Below are 21946 nucleotides of genomic sequence, written 5' to 3'. Positions count from 1 at the left end.
GGCAGGCTTGAGTGGAGGGACAGTCAGTTCCCTCAGATATGTACTTCCCTGTGTGCCACTGCCTGCCCCCGGTGGGGGTCGTACCTGATAAAACCAACCCTGCTCTCCCCATCCTGATCTCCTCACCTCTCTCCTCCCTAAGAAATACTAAAGACCCTCCTTTGTCTCTCACCTCCTGGTTCTGCAGTCCTGGTCAATTTTTCATGTCCTCTATCTAGTTCTATGGAGCAGGGGTGAATCCAGCCTACCCTACTTTACCATCTTTTCCATAGTCCCAGAGCTTATAATTTTGTCCTTGAATTACTTGGAAAGGAGTTCAAGAAGAACAAATAGTCCAGTGCTAAGGTAGCACCCAAATAAATGGAGTAAATAATGAAGTAAGAAAGTGCATATGATAAAGTATTTTTACAAATAGTGATCCCTGCTGATATGATAGTCACTATAGGCTCTGAGAATTCAGGAGGCCAAACTTGCCCCTCATGTCAAGATCACTTGTCAGAAGCATCATCTCAACCCAATCCAACTGGGTTTTTCTCCTGTAGACCTGTGGGTCTGTACACTGCCAGGGATGCTGGCAATGATCAGGCAACCTTGGGAAGCTTCCTTTGCCTAATGCTTTGTTTCCATGGTTAAAGGACAAGGCAAGTCTTGTGCAAGCTGTCAGGATGAATTACAATTCCCCTTGGATTCCATGCAAATTAAATTCCTATTTTGTTAATTAATTTGTTGGGGTCCTTATTATACCTCTTGCCACTCTCTGTGTCCATATGGGGCTGCGTCATAGCACGTAAGAATTAGAGATAATAGTGCCTAGCAAATAATGAGGTCTCCACAATTATTAGCTATTACTGTGATTGTTTTTCTCATCCCCTCCTCAAATATTCAAAGTTACATTTACATTAAAAACACAATGATATTTACATTAAGACTATAAGGGCATATTTCTTCTCATAGAATTTTGGGACTGGAGAAATTTCAATGTTCATGCAACTTAATTTGATTAATTAGATGCTATAGTTAAGATATTTGATGAGTATATATATTTATTTATGCCATATATAAATATTATATTTAATATATATTTAAATATAAATATATTTAATGTATAATATCTATATTTATATAGAGATATATATAAGATATTTGATGAGAATATATATATATACATTCTCCTCTATACTATATTACTGACAAGTGCCTCCAGCCAGGTAGCCCTTCCTCTCTTCTGTTCTTTCCACCATATTACCATCTTCTGGATCAGCTCAGAACACAACTGTAGAACTTGAACAAAACATGCAATTTGGTGTCCCAGTCTTGGGCTGATTGCAAGTTCCCCATAATCCTCCATACTGAGGTCCTGGAAGCTTGGTGCACTCCCAAAGGTGAAGCTGCCTGGGCCACCATGTCACACCATGGCTTCATTTGTCTTTTAGAATCTGCAAAGATTTGACTTAAAACTGGACCCTGCAGTTTTGAAGCAAAGTCTCATATTCCTGTAGATCTTCTTTCTTCAGCAATACTTTAAAAAAAAAAAAAAGGCCTTCAGTACCTTTTCCAAATACTTTGATCTGACACTCTTCGATACTTTATCTGGAATAGGACAATGAGAGGCCAGAGATACAAGGGTGTAGAGCCTTGATAAAGAGCAGGAACTAAGGCTCCTCGGCTCAGAGATACAGTCAAGTGGGAAGAACTGTTGGTCTGGAGTCAGAAAGGGTGGGTTTAAATCTTAGCTTAGACTTGCTGGTGGACCTTGGGCTGCTCACTTAAAATGGCTGGGTCTCAACAGTCTCATCTCCAAAGCGGGGACCGTAGTAATTATTATGCAGTTTCTGTAAGAATTAAAAGAGATGGTATATGGAAATGCTTAGCACAGTGCTTGCCTCTCATAAGATGCTCATTTGAATCCCTCCTGAGCTAAGGCTTCAGTGGATTTTAGCTGCGGCAACCCTGAGAATTACCAGCAGAAGAAAAACCTACGGCTGTTACCACATGGATGTGGAGAGATCACTGTTAGCTCAAATTAGCTCTTTATGTCTCATTGTCTCAAATCTTGTCTTGTGCAGTTGAGAACCTGGGGTGGAGGATGAAGAAAAGTTTCCACCTGGAAAAGACTTAAAAGATTATCTTGCCTCCATCTCCCACACGTGTGCAGTCACACTTGTACAGTAAGGACATGCCTCTCAGCCCTGTTGTCCCTTCTCCACATGGCATTGCCTCCTTATTCTGACAGCTCTGAGGTATTTTTCTTGAGTTTATCTGCTGCTTTAAATGTACAATCTTGTTGGATGTGGCAGATAAAAACAATAAAAAAACCACTGTCTGTCTCTTGTCATGCAGTCCTAGATTCTTTCATGGCACATAATAGGGGATTTAGGGGTGGCAAGGAGGAGAGAACCTACAAGCAGCATTTGGCCCCCCTCCCCCAACCTTCAATGCAAAGCTGCCAGTATCCATCAAGTCACAGTAACTCTGATTCTTACTCATCAGCCCTTGGGGCTAAGGCATTTGTATTAATGCTTGTCTCAGCTGGGTTCAGTGTGAACTCTTGCATGTCAAGCTGCTAATGGCCTGCATCTTTACCCAAATTCTACTTGTTTATAAGCTTGAACATATCGCAGACAAAGAATCTTTGTTTCCTTAAATAGGGAAAAGTTTGAAATACTGACATTACTGAAAAGGAGAGTAGATAACAGGTCAAGACACACATTTAATATGGAGGGGCTCTGCATTGGATGGGTGGGAAAAAGCACTTACATGGTTTAGAAGCATTAGGAAAGTTAATACATGGGAAGGTTTTACATCTAAGAATGAGATCTCAGAAAAATTCCCTTTATGACAAACTAAAGAAATTAGCTTTTCCGTTTATCTGACAATGATGGGGACAGAATATGTTCTGCATGGACCAAGGAAAATGAATGAATATGGAAGCCAAGCAGTGATCTTAAATTTTGTCTCCATCACTTACCCACTATATGCCTTTGGATAAGTTACTTCATGTATCTGAACCTCAGGGATATTATCTACAAAATAATGGAGGTGCGACAACATATAGGGTTTTGAAATTAAATAAAATACTTAAAGGTGCTTATCACAGTGCCTGGCCTATATCAACCACGGAATTTTCCCCTCCCCTTCTTTCCCTCCCCTCCCTTTCCCAGTCATGAAAGACTGAATAAGACTCCGGTTGTCTAAATCAGTCTTATTCACTTGCAGAAAAAGCAGGTCATCAATTGGAAAGAGGTTAAGAAGCTTTCTTACTCAAAACTACATCTTCCTTGCTGTTTTTTTGTCAAAATATCTGAATTCTTCTATGGGTTAAAACACAGAAGGGTTAAAACACAGAAGGACTCTCTTGTGCATGTGTCATCTGGTTTCAAAGCACTAAAAGAATGCAGGTTTTTGGCAACTTAGTTGAGTTTACCAATTTAAAGGGAAGGGAAAGAAATGGTCACATGAAAGATTTGTTCAGAGAGGAAGAGGAGGTAAGGAAAGGAGCAGAGGGTGGAGTGTTGCCTGGGAGGATAGGTCTGGGAGAAGTCATAACCAAGTCTCCTGGACCAGGGTTGGGCTATAGTAGTGAATGGCATGGCAGTGGTAAGGAAGGTGGCCCCAAAAGCAGAGATTGTGCAGAGAAGGAACAACCATTAGCATTTCGACTTAAGGCCTGTCCTGTACAGGAATTTATGTTTTATCTCTTATGTGCTTTTATTTTTTTTGCATTTATATCTTGGCTGCCAATAATGTTAAGAGATAAAGGGACTGAAGCTTTTTGTTGTTGTTAATCAAAGGTTACCATTTGGTAAACGATCACTTGGTATGCACTTAATGGTACCATAGTGTCCAATTCATTGCATCTGAATGAACAGTATCTCTCCAGGAGAACTTTATTCACCCAGTCTTAATGGCACTAGATAGGAAATAATATAGGATAATTTTAGCTTCTATGTAGTATGCTCCATCTCCTTTATTGACATAAACTCCAATGCAAGGATTTAAACACAGAATCCAGGACTTTTTAATTTTGCTCATCTTTAGTATTTATACATATGAATACAGACCTCATACCAATTGTCCTGGAAGTAAAAGATGCCAATGAATGGCTATACATTAATATATTTGCAAATAATGTTGATATACTCTGAAAACAGGATTTGTTCTAAGAAGTATTAATAAGGTTCCAGACACCTTCTTGTTCCTGTCTAAAAGTATTTTTGCATCTCATTTTCATTGGGAAAAGAGAGCTGCAATGATTTCAGGTCTAATGGTCAAATGATTCTGCTGCTACCCATATACTGTCATTTATGCGCCATGGTTATGCTGATGGATCTTTCCAATTTCTCCAGTTCCTTCTATATCATTATTCCTTCAGCTGGTTGGTGTCTGGCTTTCATATCAGCCTCAATGAAAAACAGTTAACAGTGCTCACATTTCTGTTACTAATCTTTGGTGTATTAGATCTTTTCCTATTATTGCATTTCTGGGGCTCTGCTGAGCTGCTTGAATAGTTGGTGTGTGTCGCGTAGTATTGTAAGGCTTGGGGATGGTAATCCTGGTCTTACAGGATAAGACAAATGTGGTATTGGGAAAAAATGGATTGTTGATGGTGAGGCTTAGTAGAAACATTTGTTTTCCTTCTAGCCTTGGTTGTTAAATCAAATTATGACTTTGAAGGAACAGGGGCCCTAAGTTCTTTCTCTCTGCCTTGAAAGCGTATTCAGCTAGGATTTTTGCTGAGTCCTTTCCCTCACTCTGTCAGTGGCTGGCATCCTGATGAAGGCTGCTGTCAGCTTAGGATAAATCATATTTCAAACTATATATTTTTTCATATTGGGCAGCCAAAATTAGTTCAAGAAATGTCAATCTGTTGCCAGATCTGTCAATGTAAAGTTTAGATCACAGTTAACTGGTGCCACTTTAGTTAACTACCTGACAAAAAAGGCTCATAATATGCCATGAAGAATGATTTCATTCTTAAAATGATAGATGCTCAAAGGCATTAGTGATACTGAAACTGACACTGGTCCTTTTGAAAAAGAGGTGATAACATTATGGAATAATCATAGGAAGGGGAGCCTGACCTGGAAATAGATGGAGGTTGAAAATTCCTATCCTTATTTTACACAGCTTATCTGCTAGTATCATTTTTTAAAAATCTCCCTCAGTTTGGGACCATGCAGAGATTTGTCATGTGGTAAAATTGTTTTATACCTCTTGGTTGGTTCAAGCTGCTTTTAAGGGATTTCTTGATATCCAGAATTCCAGAAGAACAAAGTTCGGGTTTGAGATAGTTCAGGAATGCATATGTTTAGTTGTGTTTGTTAGAGTAGGCCCATTGGTGTTAACAAATTGAATTAAAATATATAAAGGCTTATAGACAGTGTATTTCCTACTCGTTCATCAGTCCAGTGAGTATGTTATGGTCAGCTGCTGGTGTTCATCAAGGTGACAACTTAGGGATACATCCCCTTTCCATTTTGTAGGTCTCTTTATTATTTCTAGTCTAGAGCTTCTCAATTTTACATGCATGTTAAAATCACCTGGGGAGCTTGTGAAAATGCAGATTTTGTTTCAGGAAGTCTGGGGTGGAGTCTGAAATTTTACCTTTCTAATAAGTTCCCAGATGATGCCAGTGCTGCTGGTTCATGGACCACACTCTGAGCAGCAAGAATCTGAAGAGCCTCAACAACCAACTGCAACTAGCTGCTAGGAAGAAGAAAAAGCATGAAGCAAGCATGGGAGGTTTCTGTGGGACAGCTTGCAAATGGCAGCCCCCTTATCTGCTCATATTTTATTGATCGAAACTCAGGACATGACTCTCCTAACTTATGGGAGATTGGGAAATACCACCTAGCTGTATATGCAGGAAGAAGCGGAAATACATTTTAGTTAACTGCTAGAAGTCTGTGCCACACTAGGTGATTCCAGGGGCTATTATTCATTTATTTTATTTTATTTATTTAAATTTTTTATTTTGAAATAATTTCAAATTTATAAGATAGGTTGCAAGAATAATACAAATCCCATACAGAGAACTCCAACTACTCCCACCTACCTAGTTGCCCAGATGTGCAAATCTTAACATTTTACCACTTTTGTCTTATCATCCTATCTATCTTATCTATCCTTCATCTATTTTCTGAAAATCTGAGAACAGTTTGCACAAATCATAATCCGTGAACACATAATACTTCCAAGTACATTTTCAAAGAACAAGGATATTCATTTATGTAATCACCTTAAATGCAGTCATCCAGTTCAACAAATTTAACATTAATTTAAAGCTTACAGTCTATATTCCATTTTAGTCTTATTTCCCAATAATATCCTTTCGAGCCTTTTCTCCTCCATTCTTAGGCCCCATCCAGTATCATGAATTGTATTTAATTGTGGAAACATAGTCAGCATAATTTTCCATCCCAGTCCCTCCCAAGCATGTCATTCAGTGGGGTGGATCACATTCACAGCGCTGCAGCACTCTCACCCCATCCAGACTCAGGGTCTACCCGACTCCAGCATGATCTTAGTATAGCTCGCCTAATTCCATCTGCAATGACCCAGAAAATTCACATCCTGGGGTACTGGAATTAGTACTTCCATATATTTTTTGGAGAGACACAATTCAGCTCCTAACAGAGGCAGAAGGATTACTGGCTATGGAGGGTGTTTTATCTCCATCATCAACCTCCTAGAGCCCTCTGACATTTCTTCTCATGACAGTACTCGTTTTTCTGCTTCCTGGTTATTATTTCAGGCTCCACCTTATCACCTCAGCCTAAGAGAGATTTCTCACAGTCCTATGCTGTGTTTGTATCTGTATAGTACATTTGTCCTTGGAGGATTCAAGAGCCGTTTAGACTGTGTAATTCATTTTAAATAGTTTAGTGAAAAGTTAGCTGAATTCAAACCACAAGGGCAGTGTTCAACAAATGCTTATGTGATTGGAGTTGGTCTTCAAACAGATCCGGAGGGGTCCATGAATGTAGCACCTGTTTGATTTCAGCTTGTGGTCAGCAGTTCATAATTCAGAACTACTTTTGATGCCTGAGCCAGAAGTGGGGAAAATGGAGAGGGTTGAGGGTGGGGGACAAAGCTTTTGTAGGTTTTGCAATCATGTCTTCTTCACCCTGATGTCATCTGCAAGATAAATGTGGTTATAGCAGTTGGCAAATTTTCAGGTCTAATAATACATGTGTTTACTTTATAGAGCCTGGCCTGGTGAAAAGATTTTTTGGTTAGTCCTGTTTTCTCACTTATACACCTGAATAAAATCATTTATTCAGTCCCCAAAAATCCATAACAAAGTTTAATGTTTCATTAACTGGCAATTGCCTCTCTCTGTTCCCAAAGGACTCGTTCTATTTTGTGGTACTTCTGTACAAATACTATTTTAAAATATGTTTAACACAAAGCTGAGACAGAAATTTCATTTGATAATTTGCAGGACGCACAATGCCTTTTACCTCCAGGACCCTGTAGTGAGTTGAATTGCATCCTCCAAAAAGATAGAGTTAAGTCTTAGGTCCCAGAATTTCAGAACGTGACCTGATTTGGAAATAGAGTCTTTGTAGATGTAATCGAGTTAAGAGGCAGTCATACTGGACTAGGGTGAGCATTATAGAGAATGAGAGATTTGAAGACACTTAGATACACCAGGGAAATGATAGCCATTGAGTTATGCTGCTGCAAGCCAAGGAGCATCAAGGATTACTGGCAACCACCAGAAGCCAGAACAGATGCATGGAACAGTCTCTTCTCAGAACACCAGAAAGAATCAACTCTGCCAGCATCTTGATTTCAGACTTCTGGACTCAAGAACTGTGAGAGATGAATTCCTGTTGTTTAAAGCCAGCCAGATCATGGTGATTTGCTAAGCAGCCCTAGGAAACTAATAAAATCTCCAGCCTGAACTTGCACAATGTTTAAAGCTTATGCAATACCATATGTCATTTTCTTTCTTTAATAGTGTTTTTCCTCACTAATAAATTGGAGAAAATGAGAGTTAGTCTCACATTACCTATTGAGGCCTCTGATGCATCTGTTTTTTCAAGGCCGTTTCTACCCTGAAGCTACCAGTTCCTCTAGTGTCCACCATTACTTGTTCACTACCTTCAATTCTTGAACCACAGACCTCTCAAAAGGTCTCCTCCCTCTGCTTAAGCCTCAGAAATTTTGTGACTGGGGTCAGGACCTCAATTCTGGTCTCCTTCTTGGTTTTCCACCTTATCAACCACCACACTGCATAGGAATCTCATGGTCCCTGGCACCACACTGTATGTTGTACAACCAGCGATCCCTTGCCCCAGACAGCCACAATCTGATGTTCTCCCACAGTGCTCTATAAGAGAGCTCAATGAGCTGCCTGTCACATGGAGGGCAAGTTCTAGGGTAGAGAGGCTGTGATGAGTATCCTGGTTTAGTCCTCCAGGCTGTGTCAGACATACATGCTCCCAGAATGTGCATGAAGATTACTCTTCTTCTTCCAGAACCAGGACCAGGGACCTGCACCAGGAATACAGGCCAGCTCTGTGCTGAGTTAGTTAGGAGTAGGGTAGGGGCCATGCAGAGTACCAAGATAGCCTGCCACTTTTAAGATATCTTGATTTGGGCACTTGTCCTGTTTCTGCAAGCCTTTAACTGTTTCTGGAGCTTTGTGAAAATGTTTCTGCCAGTTCTTGCTGTTTGTTCAAAACTTCTGTGGTGGCATGAAGCACTGAAGTTTCTTACCCTGCCATCTTCTGACTTTTGATTTCAATTTTTTTTTCAATGCAGGTCATTATTTAAAATTGACAAAAGAGATAAAAGAGGTTCCTTTCAACCCATATATATGGGCTTCTCAATCAGGGTTAGGGGATATTAGCACTGTGCAAATTCCTAACCACATGTATTACATATATATATATAAATTTAATGAACCAGAATGGGCCATTCTCTGGTGTAGTGGAGACGTAGTTGTAAGAGTCATCAGTGTTCTGGGCCCACACTAAAAATTGTACAATTTTATTAATGTTAAGTTTCTTAAACATTATATTTGTCTCTAAAATAAGATATAAGAAGGAAAACTTGAAGTTAAAGAATGTGTAAAAAAAATCATAGCATCTGATCTTTAGAAGGAATTTTTGAAATTGTCTAGAAAGCACAATTGGAAACCGATGACTAGAAAGATTAGATTACGTATTATTTGCAAATAGTTATGTGTAAAGGAGAGCAGTGAACAGTGGCCTTTTTGCACTGCCAAATCTTAGGTCAGTGAAGTAATAGAATGATGTGCTGTGTAAACTTCGGTAAGTGACCCTTTTTCTCTATGTCCTGGTCTGTAAAATGGGTATAATAATAGTATCTACTTTAGGGGGTTGTTGTGAAGATCCTGCTCTTAGAACAGGATCTGGCATACAGTAAGCGCTAAATAAGTAAGACAGTACTTGCTTTGCACAGTTCCAATATGCAAAAATTTCAGTTACCATGGCTTAGTTAAAATAGCACCAGTTGTCCAACAATATGGTCCAAATTTCAATGACTATGGTGTGATTGCATTCACTACAAACTTCTTTATTTTTCATCAATCCACAAGCGCTGTGTAAATAACAGATACTCATCATCATTAGTGGCCAATCACAGCACATTTTGCAAAGCCTGCCCATTTTTGCACTCACAGCAAAGGTGGTAGTTGTGTTGCCTCCTTGTTTCTCAACCATGAATCCTTTGACATTTTACAAAACGAATAATAAAAAGAGAATTGGTCAATACAGAACTGGAAAATAAGACTGAAAGCAAAAATGGTGAGATTAGTTTTTTAAAATAGTGACTGCAAAGTGAAGATAGATTAAGATTTAGGCCTGCATGAAGCATGAACCATATTAAAAGAGTCCAGTAGACATAAAAAACAAAGTAGAACTCCATCAACATCTTTTGGTTTAAACTGCGCTAGGAATAGAGAGCTGCTTATGGTTGAAATGGAGTGCTTACTTTTACTTTGAAGACTGTAATAAAAAAATTTCAATGAGTATGGCTAGCATTCGGGCCAAAGTGTTAAGGTCAGTTGGTGCATTGAAAGAAAGTGGTAATTGCAAGAGATTGAAGAACTTTTTACCTCCAGTAAAGATGGGTTTCATGTTTCAGAAGTTAGCATGAATTAATTAATATTAGTCTATCTGGTGAAGCTACTAGAGCTGGTAATAGGGCTAATCTGGACAAAACACCCATCTTCCAAGGATTCCTTAAAGCAAGTGGTTATGATTATGTCACATATTTAACGTTGATGGGATATTCTTTTTTGGAAGGCTACCCCATCAAGAATATATGGGAGGAGAGATATAGGATATTGTCATATGGGGGTTGAAGACAGAAGATTTTTTTTAAGGAGGTGTCACAGAAAGTGATTTTAAATTAAAACCTAAGAATATCAATGGTTCTTGGAATCCCAGAATATTAAAAAATCATGATGAAGTATCTCTTACAGTCATTTAGCTTGCAAATAGAAGGTTATGGGCTATAATAACATTGTTTCAAGGCTCATTTAATTGTATTTTTGTCTAGCAATAGGCAAAGTAATTTGATTTTTGAAGCACTATTGCTGTTGTATAATGTTCCAGGTCACCCTGTTTCTCTTGGAGTCTTGAATGAAAATATAAAAGTTTGCTTTTTACTACCAAATACTACTTCATTATTCTAGCCAATGGACCAAAGAGCTTTTCCAACTTTTAAAGGCTATTATCTTAGATGGACTTTTAGAGGGGCTCTTGAAGCTATAACTGGAAATAATGCAACTCCCTCAGCTGAGTTTTGGAAGAAATATTAACATTCAGCATCAGTTAAAGACATCCAAGCCTCATGGCAAGAAGTAACAGTAGGTAATGTGCATGTAGCATGGCATAAACTTATACCAAGCTGTGCAAATAACTTTGCAAATTCTATATTTGAATAAAATGTAAATGGAGTTATAGAAGAAATAGCAGACCATGGGAATATTGACACCATTGTTTGAGGAACAGTAGACATGCAGTCAGAGGAGCTTGGTGGGGGGCAAATTTGTGGACCTAAGTGAGGAAAGCAACACAAAGGAGGAAGATGTCTCAGAGTAAGTGATATCAGAAAAAAAAAATCACATTAAAGAAACTTGTTCTAGTTTGCTAGCTGCCGGAATGCAATATACCAGAAATGGAATGGCTTTTAATAAGGGAGGAATTTAATAAGTTGCTAGTTTACAGTTCAAAGGCCGAGAAAATGTCCCAATGAAAACAAGTCTATAGACCTGTCCAATTTAAGGTATCCGGGGAAAGATACCTTGGTTCAAGGAGGCCAACGACGTTCAACGTTTCTCTCTCAGCTGGAAGGGCACATGTGAACATGGCGGCATCTGCTGGTTTTCACGTGGCTCTACCAAAAAAGGGACTCTCTCCAAAATGTTTCCTCTTTTAAAGGATTCCAGTAAACAACTCCACCTTCAGTGGGTGGAGACACACCTCCATGGAAATCATCTAATCAAAAGTTACCACCCACAATTGGGTGGGTCACATCTTCATGAAAACAATCAAAGTGCTGCCACCCAGCACCACCCAGCAATACTGAATGAGGATCAAAGGGCATGGCTTTTCTGGGGTCCACCACAGATTCAGACAGGCACAAAACTCTTGGAGATATTTTATGACATTGAAAACACAAAGAATAAAATGTTGAAAGGTGATCCAAACTTAAGAAAGGAGTATGACAATTCATGAAGGCATAAAAAAATGCTTACTTGGTATTGTATATGAGAAGAATGCAAACACTATACAAACTACTCTTTTTTTTATTAATTAAAGAAAAAAAAGAAGTTAACACAACATTTAGAAATCATTCCAGTCTACATATGCAATCAGTAATTCTTAACATCATCACACAGATGTAAGATCATCATTTCTTAGTACATTTGCATCGATTTAGGAAAAGAACTAGCAAAACAACAGAAAAAGATATAGAATGTTAATATAGAGAAAAAAATTAAAATAATAATAATAATAATAAAAAGAAAAGGAAAAAGAAAAAAAACAAAGACACAAACAACAACAAAAAAAACTATAGCTCAGATGCAGCTTCATTCAGTGTTTTAACATAATTACATTACAATTAGGTATTATTGGGCTGTCCATTTTTGAGTTTTTGTATCTAGTTCTGTTGCACAGTCTGTATCCCTTCAGCTCCAATTACCCATTATCTTACCCTGTTTCTAACTCCTGCTGGTCTCTGTTACCAATAACATATTTCAAATTTATTCTCGAATGTCAGTTCACATCAGTGGGACCATACAGTATTTGTCCTTTAGTTTTTCACTAGACTCACTCAGCATAATGTTCTCTAGGTCCATCCATGTTATTACATGCTTCATAAGTTTATTCTGTCTTAAAGCTGCATAATATTCCATCGTATGTATATACCACAGTTTGTTTAGCCACTCGTCTGTTGATGGACATTTTGGCTGTTTCCATCTCTTGGCAATTGTAAATAATGCTGCTATAAACATTGGTGTGCAAATGTCCGTTTGTGTCTTTGCCCTTAAGTCCTCTGAGTAGATACCTAGCAATGGTATTGCTGGGTCATATGGCAATTCTATATTCAGTTTTTTGAGGAACCGCCAAACTGCCTTCCACAGTGGTTGCACCATTTGACATTCCCACCAACAGTGGATAAGTGTGCCTCTTTCACCGCATCCTCTCCAGCACTTGTCATTTTCTGTTTTGTTGATAATGGCCATTCTGGTGGGTGTGAGATGATATCTCATTGTGGTTTTGATTTGCATTTCTCTAATGGCCAGGGACATTGAGCATCTCTTCATGTGCCTTTTGGCCATTTGTATTTCCTCTTCTGAGAGGTGTCTGTTCAATTCTTTTTCCCATTTTGTAATTGGGTTGGCTGTCTTTTTGTTGTTGAGTTGAACAATCTCTTTATAAATTCTGGATACTAGACCTTTATCTGATATGTTGTTTCCAAATATTGTCTCCCATTGTGTAGGCTGTCTTTCTACTTTCTTGATGAAGTTCTTTGATGCACAAAAGTGTTTAATTTTGAGGAGCTCCCATTTATTTATTTCCTTCTTCAATGCTCTTGCTTTAGGTTTAAGGTCCATAAAACCACCTCCAGTTGTAAGTTTCATAAGATATCTCCCTACATTTTCCTCTAACTGTTTTATGGTCTTAGACCTAATGTTTAGATCTTTGATCCATTTTGAGTTAACTTTTGTATAGGGTGTGAGATACGGGTCCTCTTTCATTCTTTTGCATATGGATATCCAGTTCTCTAGGCACCATTTATTGAAGAGACTGTTCTGTCCCAGGTGAGTTGGCTTGACTGCCTTATCAAAGATCAAATGTCCATAGATGAGAGGGTCTATATCTGAGCACTCTATTCGATTCCATTGGTCGATATATCTATCTTTATGCCAATACCATGCTGTTTTGACCACTGTGGCTTCATAATATGCCTTAAAGTCCGACAGCGTGAGTCCTCCAGCTTCGTTTTTTTTCCTCAAGATACTTTTAGCAATTCGGGGCACCCTGCCCTTCCAGATAAATTTGCTTAATGGTTTTTCTATTTCTGAAAAATAAGTTATTGGGATTTTGATTGGTATTGCATTGAATCTGTAAATCAATTTAGGTAGGATTGACATCTTAACTATATTTAGTCTTCCAATCCATGAGCATGGTATGCCCTTCCATCTATTTAGATCTTCTGTGATTTCTTTTAACAGTTTTTTGTAGTTTTCTTTGTATAGGTTTTTTGCCTCTCTAGTTAAATTTATTCCTAGGTATTTTATTCTTTTAGTTGCAATTGTAAATGGAATTCGTTTCTTGATTTCCCCCTCCGCTTGTTCATTGCTAGTTTATAGAAATGCTACAGATTTTTGAATGTTGATCTTGTAACCTGCTACTTTGCTTTACTCATTTATTAGCTCTAGTGGTTTTGTTGTGGATTTTTCCGGGTTTTTGACATATAATATCATATCATATGCAAACAGTGATAGTTTTACTTCTACCTTTCCACTTTTGATGCCTTGTATTTCTTTTTCTCATCTACTTGCTCTGGTTAGAATCTCCAACACAATGTTGAATAATAGTGGTGATAATGGACAACCTTGTCTTGTTCCTGATCTTAGGGGGAAAGTTTTCAATTTTTCCCCACTGAGGATATTAGCTGTGGGTTTTTCATATATTCCCTTTATCATTTTAAGGAAGTTCCCTTGTATTCCTATCTTTTGAAGTGTTTTCAACAGAAAAAGATGTTGAATCTTGTCAAATGCCTTCTCTGCATCAATTGAGATGATCAGGTGATTTTTCTGCTTTGATTTGTTGATATGGTGTATTACATTAATTGATTTTCTTATGTTGAACCATCCTTGCATACCTGGGATGAATCCTACTTGGTCATGATGTATAATTCTTTTAATCTGTTGTTGGATTCGATTTGCTAGAATTTTGTTGAGGATTTTTGCATCTATATTCATTAGAGAGATTTGTCTGTAGTTTTCTTTTTTTGTAATATCTTTGCCTGGTTTTGGTATGAGGGTGATGTTGGCTTCATAGAATGAATTAGGTAGCTTTCCCTCCACTTCGATTTTTTTGAAGAGTTTGAGGAGAGTTGGTACTAATTCTTTCTAGAATGTTTGGTAGAATTCACATGTGAAGCTGTCTGGTCCTGGACTTTTCTTTTTAGGAAGCTTTTGAATGACTAATTCAATTTCTTTACTTGTGATTGGTTTGTTGAGGTCATCTATGTCTTCTTGAGTCAAAGTTGGTTGTTCATGTCTTTCCAGAAACCTGTCCATTTCATCTAAATTGTTGTATTTATTAGCATAAAGTTGTTCATAGTATCCTCTTATTACCTCCTTTATTTCTGTGAGGTCAGTAGTTATGTCTCCTCTTCCATTTCTGATCTTATTTATTTGCATCCTGTCTCTTCCTGTTTTTGTCAATCTTGCTAAGGGCCCATCAATCTTATTGATTTTCTCATAGAACCAACTTCTGGTCTTATTGATTTTCTCTATTGTTTTCATGTTTTCAATTTCATTTATTTCTGCTCTAATCTTTGTTATTTCTTTCCTTTTGCTTGCTTTGGGGTTAGTTTGCTGTTCTTTCTCCAGTTCTTCCAAGTGGACAGTTAATTCCTGCATTTTTGCCGTTTCTTCTTTTCTGATATAGGCATTTAGGGCAATAAAGTTCCCTCTTAGCACTGCCTTTGCTGCGTCCCATAGGTTTTGATATGTTGTGTTTTCGTTTTCATTTGCCTCGAGATATTTACTAATTTGTCTTGCAATTTCTTCCTTGACCCACTGGTTGTTTAAGAGTGTGTTGTTGAGCCTCCACGTATTTGTGAATTTTCTGGCACTCCACCTATTACTGATTTCCAACTTCATTCCTTTATGATCTGAGAAAGTGTTGTGTATGATTTCAATCTTTTTAAATTTGTTAAGACTTGCTTTGTGACCCAGCATATGGTCTATCTTTGAGAATGATCCATGAGCACTTGAGAAAAAGGTGTATCCTGCTGTTGTGGGATGTAATGTCCTATAAATGTCTGTTAAGTCTAGCTCATTTATAGTAATATTCAAATTATCTATTTCTTTATTGAACCTCTGTCTAGATGTTCTGTCCATTGATGAGACTGGGGAATTGAAGTCTCCAACTATTATGGTATATGTGTCTATTTCCCTTTTCAGTATTTGCAGTGTATTCCTCACGTATTTTGGGGCATTCTGGTTCGGTGCATAAATATTTATGATTGTTATGTCTTCTTGTTTAATTGTTCCTTTTATTAGTAGATAGTGTCCTTCTTTGTCTCTTTTAACTGTTTTACATTTGAAGTCTAATTTTGTTGGATATTAGTATAGCTACTCCTGCTCTTTTCTGGTTGTTATTTGCATGAAATATCTTTTCCCAACCTTTCACTTTCAACCTATGTTTATCTTTGGGTCTAAGATGTGTTTCCTGTAGACAGCATATAGAAGGATCCTGTTTTTTAATCCATTCTGCCAGTCTATGCCTTTTGATTGGGGAATTCAGTCCATTAACATTTAGTGTTATTACTGTTTGGATAATATTTTCCTCTACCATTTTGCCTTTTGTATTATATATATCATATCTGATTTTCCTTCTTTCTACACTCTTCTCCATACCTCTCTCTTCTGTCTTTTCATATCTGACTCTAGTGCTCCCTTTAGTATTTCTTGCAGAGCTGGTCTCTTGGTCACAAATTCTCTCAGTGATTTTTTGTCTGAAAATGTTTTAATTTCTCCCTCATTTTTGAAGGACAATTTTTCTGGATATAGAATTCTTGGTTGGCAGTTTTTCTCTTTTAGTAATTTAAATATATTATCCACTGTCTTCTAGCTTCCATGGTTTCTGCTGAGAAATCTACACATAGTCTTATTGGGTTTCCCTTGTATGTGATGGATTGTTTTTCTCTTGCTGCTTTCAAGATCCTCTCTTTCTCTTTGACCTCTGACATTCTAACGTAAGTATCTTGGAGAACGCCTATTTGGGTCTATTCTCTTTGGGGTGTGCTGCACTTCTTGGATCTGTAATTTTAGGTCTTTCATAAGAGTTGGGAAATTTTCAGTGATAATTTCTTCCACTAGTTTTTCTCCTCCTTTTCCCTTCTCTTCTCCTTCTGGGACACCCACAACACATATATTTGTGCATTTCATATTGTCATTTAGTTCCCTGATCCCCTGTTCAAATTTTTCCATTCTTTTCCCTATAGTTTCTGTTTCTTTTTGGAATTCAGATGTTCCATCCTCCAATTCACTAATTCTAGCTTCTGTCTCTTTAAATCTACCATTGTAGGTATCCATTGTTTTTCCATCTTTTCTACTTTGTCCTTCACTCCCATAAGTTCTGTGATTTGTTTTTTCAGTTTTTCTATTTCTTCTTTTTGTTCAGCCCATGTCTTCATGTCCTCCCTCAATTTATTGATTTGGTTTTTGAAGAGGTTTTCCATTTCTGTTTGTATATTCAGCATTAGTTGTCTCAGCTCCTGTATCTCATTTGAACTATTGGTTTTTTCCTTTGACTGGGCCATATCTTCAATTTTCCGAGCATGATCCATTATTTTCTGCTGGTGTCTTGGCATTTAATCAGATTTCCCTGGGTGTGGGACCCAGCAGGTTGAAAGATTTTTCTGTGAAATCTCTGGGCTCTGTTTTTCTTATCCTGCCCAGTAGGTGGTGCTCGTGGCACTTGTCTGTCTGTGGGTCCCACCAGTAAAAGATGCTGTGGCTCCTTTAACTTTTGAAAACTCTCGCTGTGGGGGAGGGTCGCCAGCCGAAGCGGCTTGGGGTAGTGCCAATCCGAATCTCCCAACCGGTCTGGGAATCCGCGTGTGGGGAGGGTCGCCGGCCTCCATGGCTTGGGGAGTGCCTGTCCAAATTTCCCAGCTGGCCTGGGGCGCCAAGCGTGGTGCGGGGGCACCGGCCTCTGTGGCTTTGGGGAGCGCCTGTCCAAATTTCCCAGCTGGCCCGGGAAGCCACGTGTTTGGAAGGGATCCCCGTCGCCGGTCTCCGCGGCTTGGGGGATCTCCGATCCAATTCTCTCAGCTGGTCCGGGGGGCCGTGCATGGGGGGGGCACCAGCCTCTGCGGCTTGAGGAGATCACCTGTCCAATTCTCCCAGCCAGCCCGGGAAGGAGGGAGGGAGGGACTCCGGCCGCCTGCCGCCCCGGCCCGGGGAAGCGCGTGCCCCTCGGTGATCTCACCGCAGTGGGTTCTCCCAGCCAGTCAGCCGTTCCAGAATGGGGTACGCTGTCTTCTTGGTCTCTGTCATGGCTCCAGGAGCTGTTCTGTACCGTTTCTACTTCCCTAGTAGCTGTTCTGGAGGAGGAACTAAGACCCGCACATCTTACTAAGCCGCCATCTTCTCCGGAAGTCCAAACTACTCTTGATAAGTTTTTACACAGAAACAAAATATTTAATTTCCATTGTTTCAAATTACAGTGTATTAAAAATACTACTTTAACTATTTTTGTATTTCCTGTGCATTTATAACTAACAGTAAGAGAGTGTTTTGTAATGTTTTGACAGAAGTTTTTAAAGGTCATGAAACAATTGTAATTCTCCCCATCAATTATTAAGAGCATGCTGCATGGTTTCAGCTTGCATGAACATTTTTACAGATCTGCATTATTGTGCAAAGTGAGTACTGCCTGTTCGTACAAAGTGAGGGTACAGTACATGTACTGGTTATTATTATTATTATTTTATCAGCATATAGTGGATGTTCAGTGAAAGTTTGTTGACTAGGCAAAGAAGTGTCAACCACTAATAAAGCATAGTTTACTTATATGCTTAGTTTTATCCAATAACTTCAGCACTGGGGATGAAATAGAAAAATCCTAACAATTGATTACCAGTATCTAGTCACTGAATTTTTATTTATGTTATTAGGAAAAACAATATCTAAATAATAATATTAATGGAATTATTTATGGAAATAATCATGGAATATTCTTGAAAAATTTTGGGCTTAAATCTACATAAGCAAATGTAGATTTAAAATACATATACAAATACATATACTAATATATACGTAATATTTGGAGGATTGAAGTTTTTAAAGAAGGATTTCTTCTCTGCCTCTAAGAGATGGTGATAGCAAGACTGTACTGGCTGAAATTTTATATGATAGATTTGAATGCTGCTAAGGGATGTAAACATAAGTGAACCCTGCTACAAACAATCAAAATCATAGACTATTAGAGTTGGGGCAGCTCTCGCTGGACTTCTCACCCCTTTATTTTACAGAGTAGGCTTAGAGTAATTAAATGACCTTTCCAACATTGTCCAATTTCTTGGTGGCAGATGTAGGATTAGAAATCTAGTCTCTAGAATCTTCACAAAGTGGTCTTCTAATTACTGATTTCTAGACTTTTATGAAAGTGTTTTAGAGGCATTCTTAGGGAGTGAGGGAGGCTGAGTTTTTAGTATTGGGGCTCTCTTTAATCAGTACATATAGAATTTTAGTTCTAGTTTTGGGGATGGGTGGTTCTAAGATTTCACTTAACCAAGCTTTTACTTTAAAAAGTGTTGAAAACCTCTTCACTATATGTTTCCATTTATAGACAGCAAACAATTTATTTGGCTTGCAAAATATGAATGTTTTTTTCTATACTTATTAATATGATCATGGCTCTTGTCCCTTGTAGTTATTCTTATTTGTTTTGTTCAAGCACATCCTAAATAGTAATTAAGCTTATAGACTTTGGCAGATGGGCCATATGTCATTTTATTGCTTTATTGTGCTTTATAGATACTGCATTTTCTACAAATTGAAGGTTTGTGGCAACCCTGAATGGAGCGGGTCTATTAGCACCATTTTTTTCAACAGCATGCACTCACTTTCCTTCTCAGTGTCACATTTTAATTAAGGTATGCACACTGCTTATCTAGACATAATGCTATTGCACACTTAACATACTACAGTATAGTGTAAGCATAACTTTTATATGTACTAGGAAACCAAAAAATTCATGGGACTCATTTTATTGCAATATTTACTTTTTTTTTTTTGCAGCAGTCTGGAACTGAAGATGCATTATTTCTGAGATATGTCTGTATATGTCTCTACAGACACAGGTTATATTGCCAGGAATGTAAGCAAAAATAAAAACTTTTGATTAATTAGCTCTTGATTCGAACAAAAACCTATTAAAAATTTTAAGGCTGAATTGTTTACCTTTTCATTAAACCCATGGAAATTTTTCCTTTAGTTTTTCAGATTTCCTTTAAGTTTTGTACACCAAGTGTACTGGTTTGAAATTATGTATGTACCCTAGAAAAGCCACATTTTAATCCTAATCCCATTTTGTAAAACCAGCCGTTTCTTCTAATCCCTATTCAGTATTATATGTTTGAAACTGTAATTAGATCATCTCCCTGGAGATGTGATTTAATCAAGAGTGGTTTTTAAACTGGATTAGCTGGAGGCATGTTTCCACTCATTTGGGTGGGTCTTGATTGGTTTCTGGAGTCCTATGAAAGAGGAAACATTTGGGACAATGGGAGATTCAGAGAGAACAGAGAATGCTGCAGCACCATGAAGCAGAAAGTCCACCAGCCAGCAACCTTTGGTGATGAAAAGGGAAAATGCCTCCCGGGGAGCTTCATGAAACAGGAAGCCAGGAGAGAAAGCTAGCAGAGGATGCCATGTTCACCATGTGCCCTTCCAGCCAGGAGAGAAACCCTGACTGTGTTCGCCATGTGCCTTGTCACATGAGAGAGAAACCCTGAACTTCATCAGCCTTCTTGAACCAATGCATCTTTCCCTGGATGCGTTTGATTGGACATTTCTATAGACTTGTTTTAATTGGGAAATTTTCTCAGCCTTAAACTGTAAACTAGCAACTTATTAAATTCCCCTTTTAAAAGCGATTCCATTTCTGGTATATTGCATTCCAGCAGCTAGCAAACTAGAACACCAGATTTTATTCATCTTTTAAAACGAGCTCTTATTAATAAGAGACAAGGCAATTTTTAAGCATGAGGTAAAATTCAAGCATTTTGAATTGAACACAATGAGTATAAATATTATACTCATAAAGTTTGAAAAATTACCATTGAACACAATGTTCCTGGGATTCCTTATAGGTGATGAAGGATCTATTTGAATCTTTCAATACAGTTCTAATTTTATTCCCAGCTCACTGTGGCTTAACAATTATGGGTGATTTTTCCGTCATCATCCATAGAAGATGAAGCTCTTTAGGGAAATGAGAAACCAGAAACAGGAAACTAAAGTGTAGAAAGAATATGTGGGAATTCACATTCAGTGAAGTCTCAAGCTTTTAGCTTAATTTTTAGGACTCATTCTGTTGATGATGTTTCTGGAAGACTACAAAGAAAGAGGAAGTGAAAAAAGGAGAAAAGAAGGCATCATTTAATGTTCTCTTCTTTATGTCTATGAAGACACAAACTTTTATCAATTTTCTTTTTTAATAAAGGAAGAGACTGCAGATTTTAAAATGCCATGGAATCTGAAATCAAACCTTCTGACATTGGTTATTGGTGCATTTTCAGCTTCAACAGAAAAAAATATCCTTACCAAGTTCCAAAATTCTAGCAGAGACATATATACATTCCTAAGGCTATTTCCATAGTTTACTCATATGCTTAGTTTTATCCAATAACTTCAGCACTGGGGATGAAATAGAAAAATCCTAACAATTGATTGCCAGTATCTAGTCACTGAATTTTTATTTATGTTATTAAAAAAAGCAATATCTAAGTAATAATATTAATGGAATTATTTATAGAAATAATTATGGAATATTCATGAAATTTTGAGCTTAAATCTACATAAGCAAAGATTTTACAGTTTTGCTTGGTTCTTGTACTACAAATGATGTTAAAATATTTCAACTTGTTCTCCTTTCGAAGGCAACTTTTTAGTGGAGGGGGGTCAGGAGATTTCTTAATGCAAAATTTAACATTGACATCTTGAGGGACTTTACATGATTGAAGACAGGCTCTTCACTCTGACATTTTAATGCATTTTACATTGCGATGGCATTGCTTACTTCACAGTTCCTGAAAAAGTGATCATACGTTAGGTCTCAAAATAGCCTCTTTTTTTCCCTGTAGTTCCTGATAGTCTCTTTTGCTTACATCAGATCCCAGAAAGGCTTCATTTGTGGAGGAGAGATAATTCTACCACATGAGAAAGATGCATGTGGTTCTTTCCATATTGGACCTTGAGTAATTTAGTTCTTTAAGAAAGTGTCCTGTAGAGGAATTGTTTCGTTCAGCCATAGAATGGGTTACAACATGAGTCCCCGACTACATCCTGGCTCAGGGCTCCCATTAATAATTCTATGTGTGAGTGGTTCTGCAATTTTCCTGATGTTGGAGGTAAGGAGATATATTCATGCCAGATTCCAACCTGCCTGTTTCTCCCACGTCTTCCCTTGCATGAGAAAGAATACAAAGA

At 37.9% G+C, this 21946-nt stretch overlaps 1 long non-coding RNA gene across 2 annotated transcripts; it reads right to left on the bottom strand.

Annotated features, from left to right (window-relative positions):
* Nucleotides 1-1203: 1203 nt before the first annotated feature.
* On the bottom strand, nt 1204-21456 carry LOC143676321 (uncharacterized). Of its 2 annotated transcripts, none has more exons than XR_013172002.1 (3): nt 21333-21456; nt 5605-5703; nt 1204-1519 (listed from the first exon to the last, which is right to left on the bottom strand). It is a non-coding gene; the product is annotated as an uncharacterized LOC143676321 (long non-coding RNA). The 2 variants fall into 2 exon arrangements; XR_013172003.1 differs by lacking the exon at nt 1204-1519 and adding an exon at nt 1752-1832.
* Between the last annotated feature and the right edge of the window lie 490 nt (nt 21457-21946).

This window comes from Tamandua tetradactyla, chromosome 3 (genome assembly GCF_023851605.1).
Source record: "Tamandua tetradactyla isolate mTamTet1 chromosome 3, mTamTet1.pri, whole genome shotgun sequence".
NCBI lineage: Eukaryota > Metazoa > Chordata > Mammalia > Pilosa > Myrmecophagidae > Tamandua > Tamandua tetradactyla.
This window is presented reverse-complemented; position numbering and strand designations above follow the sequence as displayed.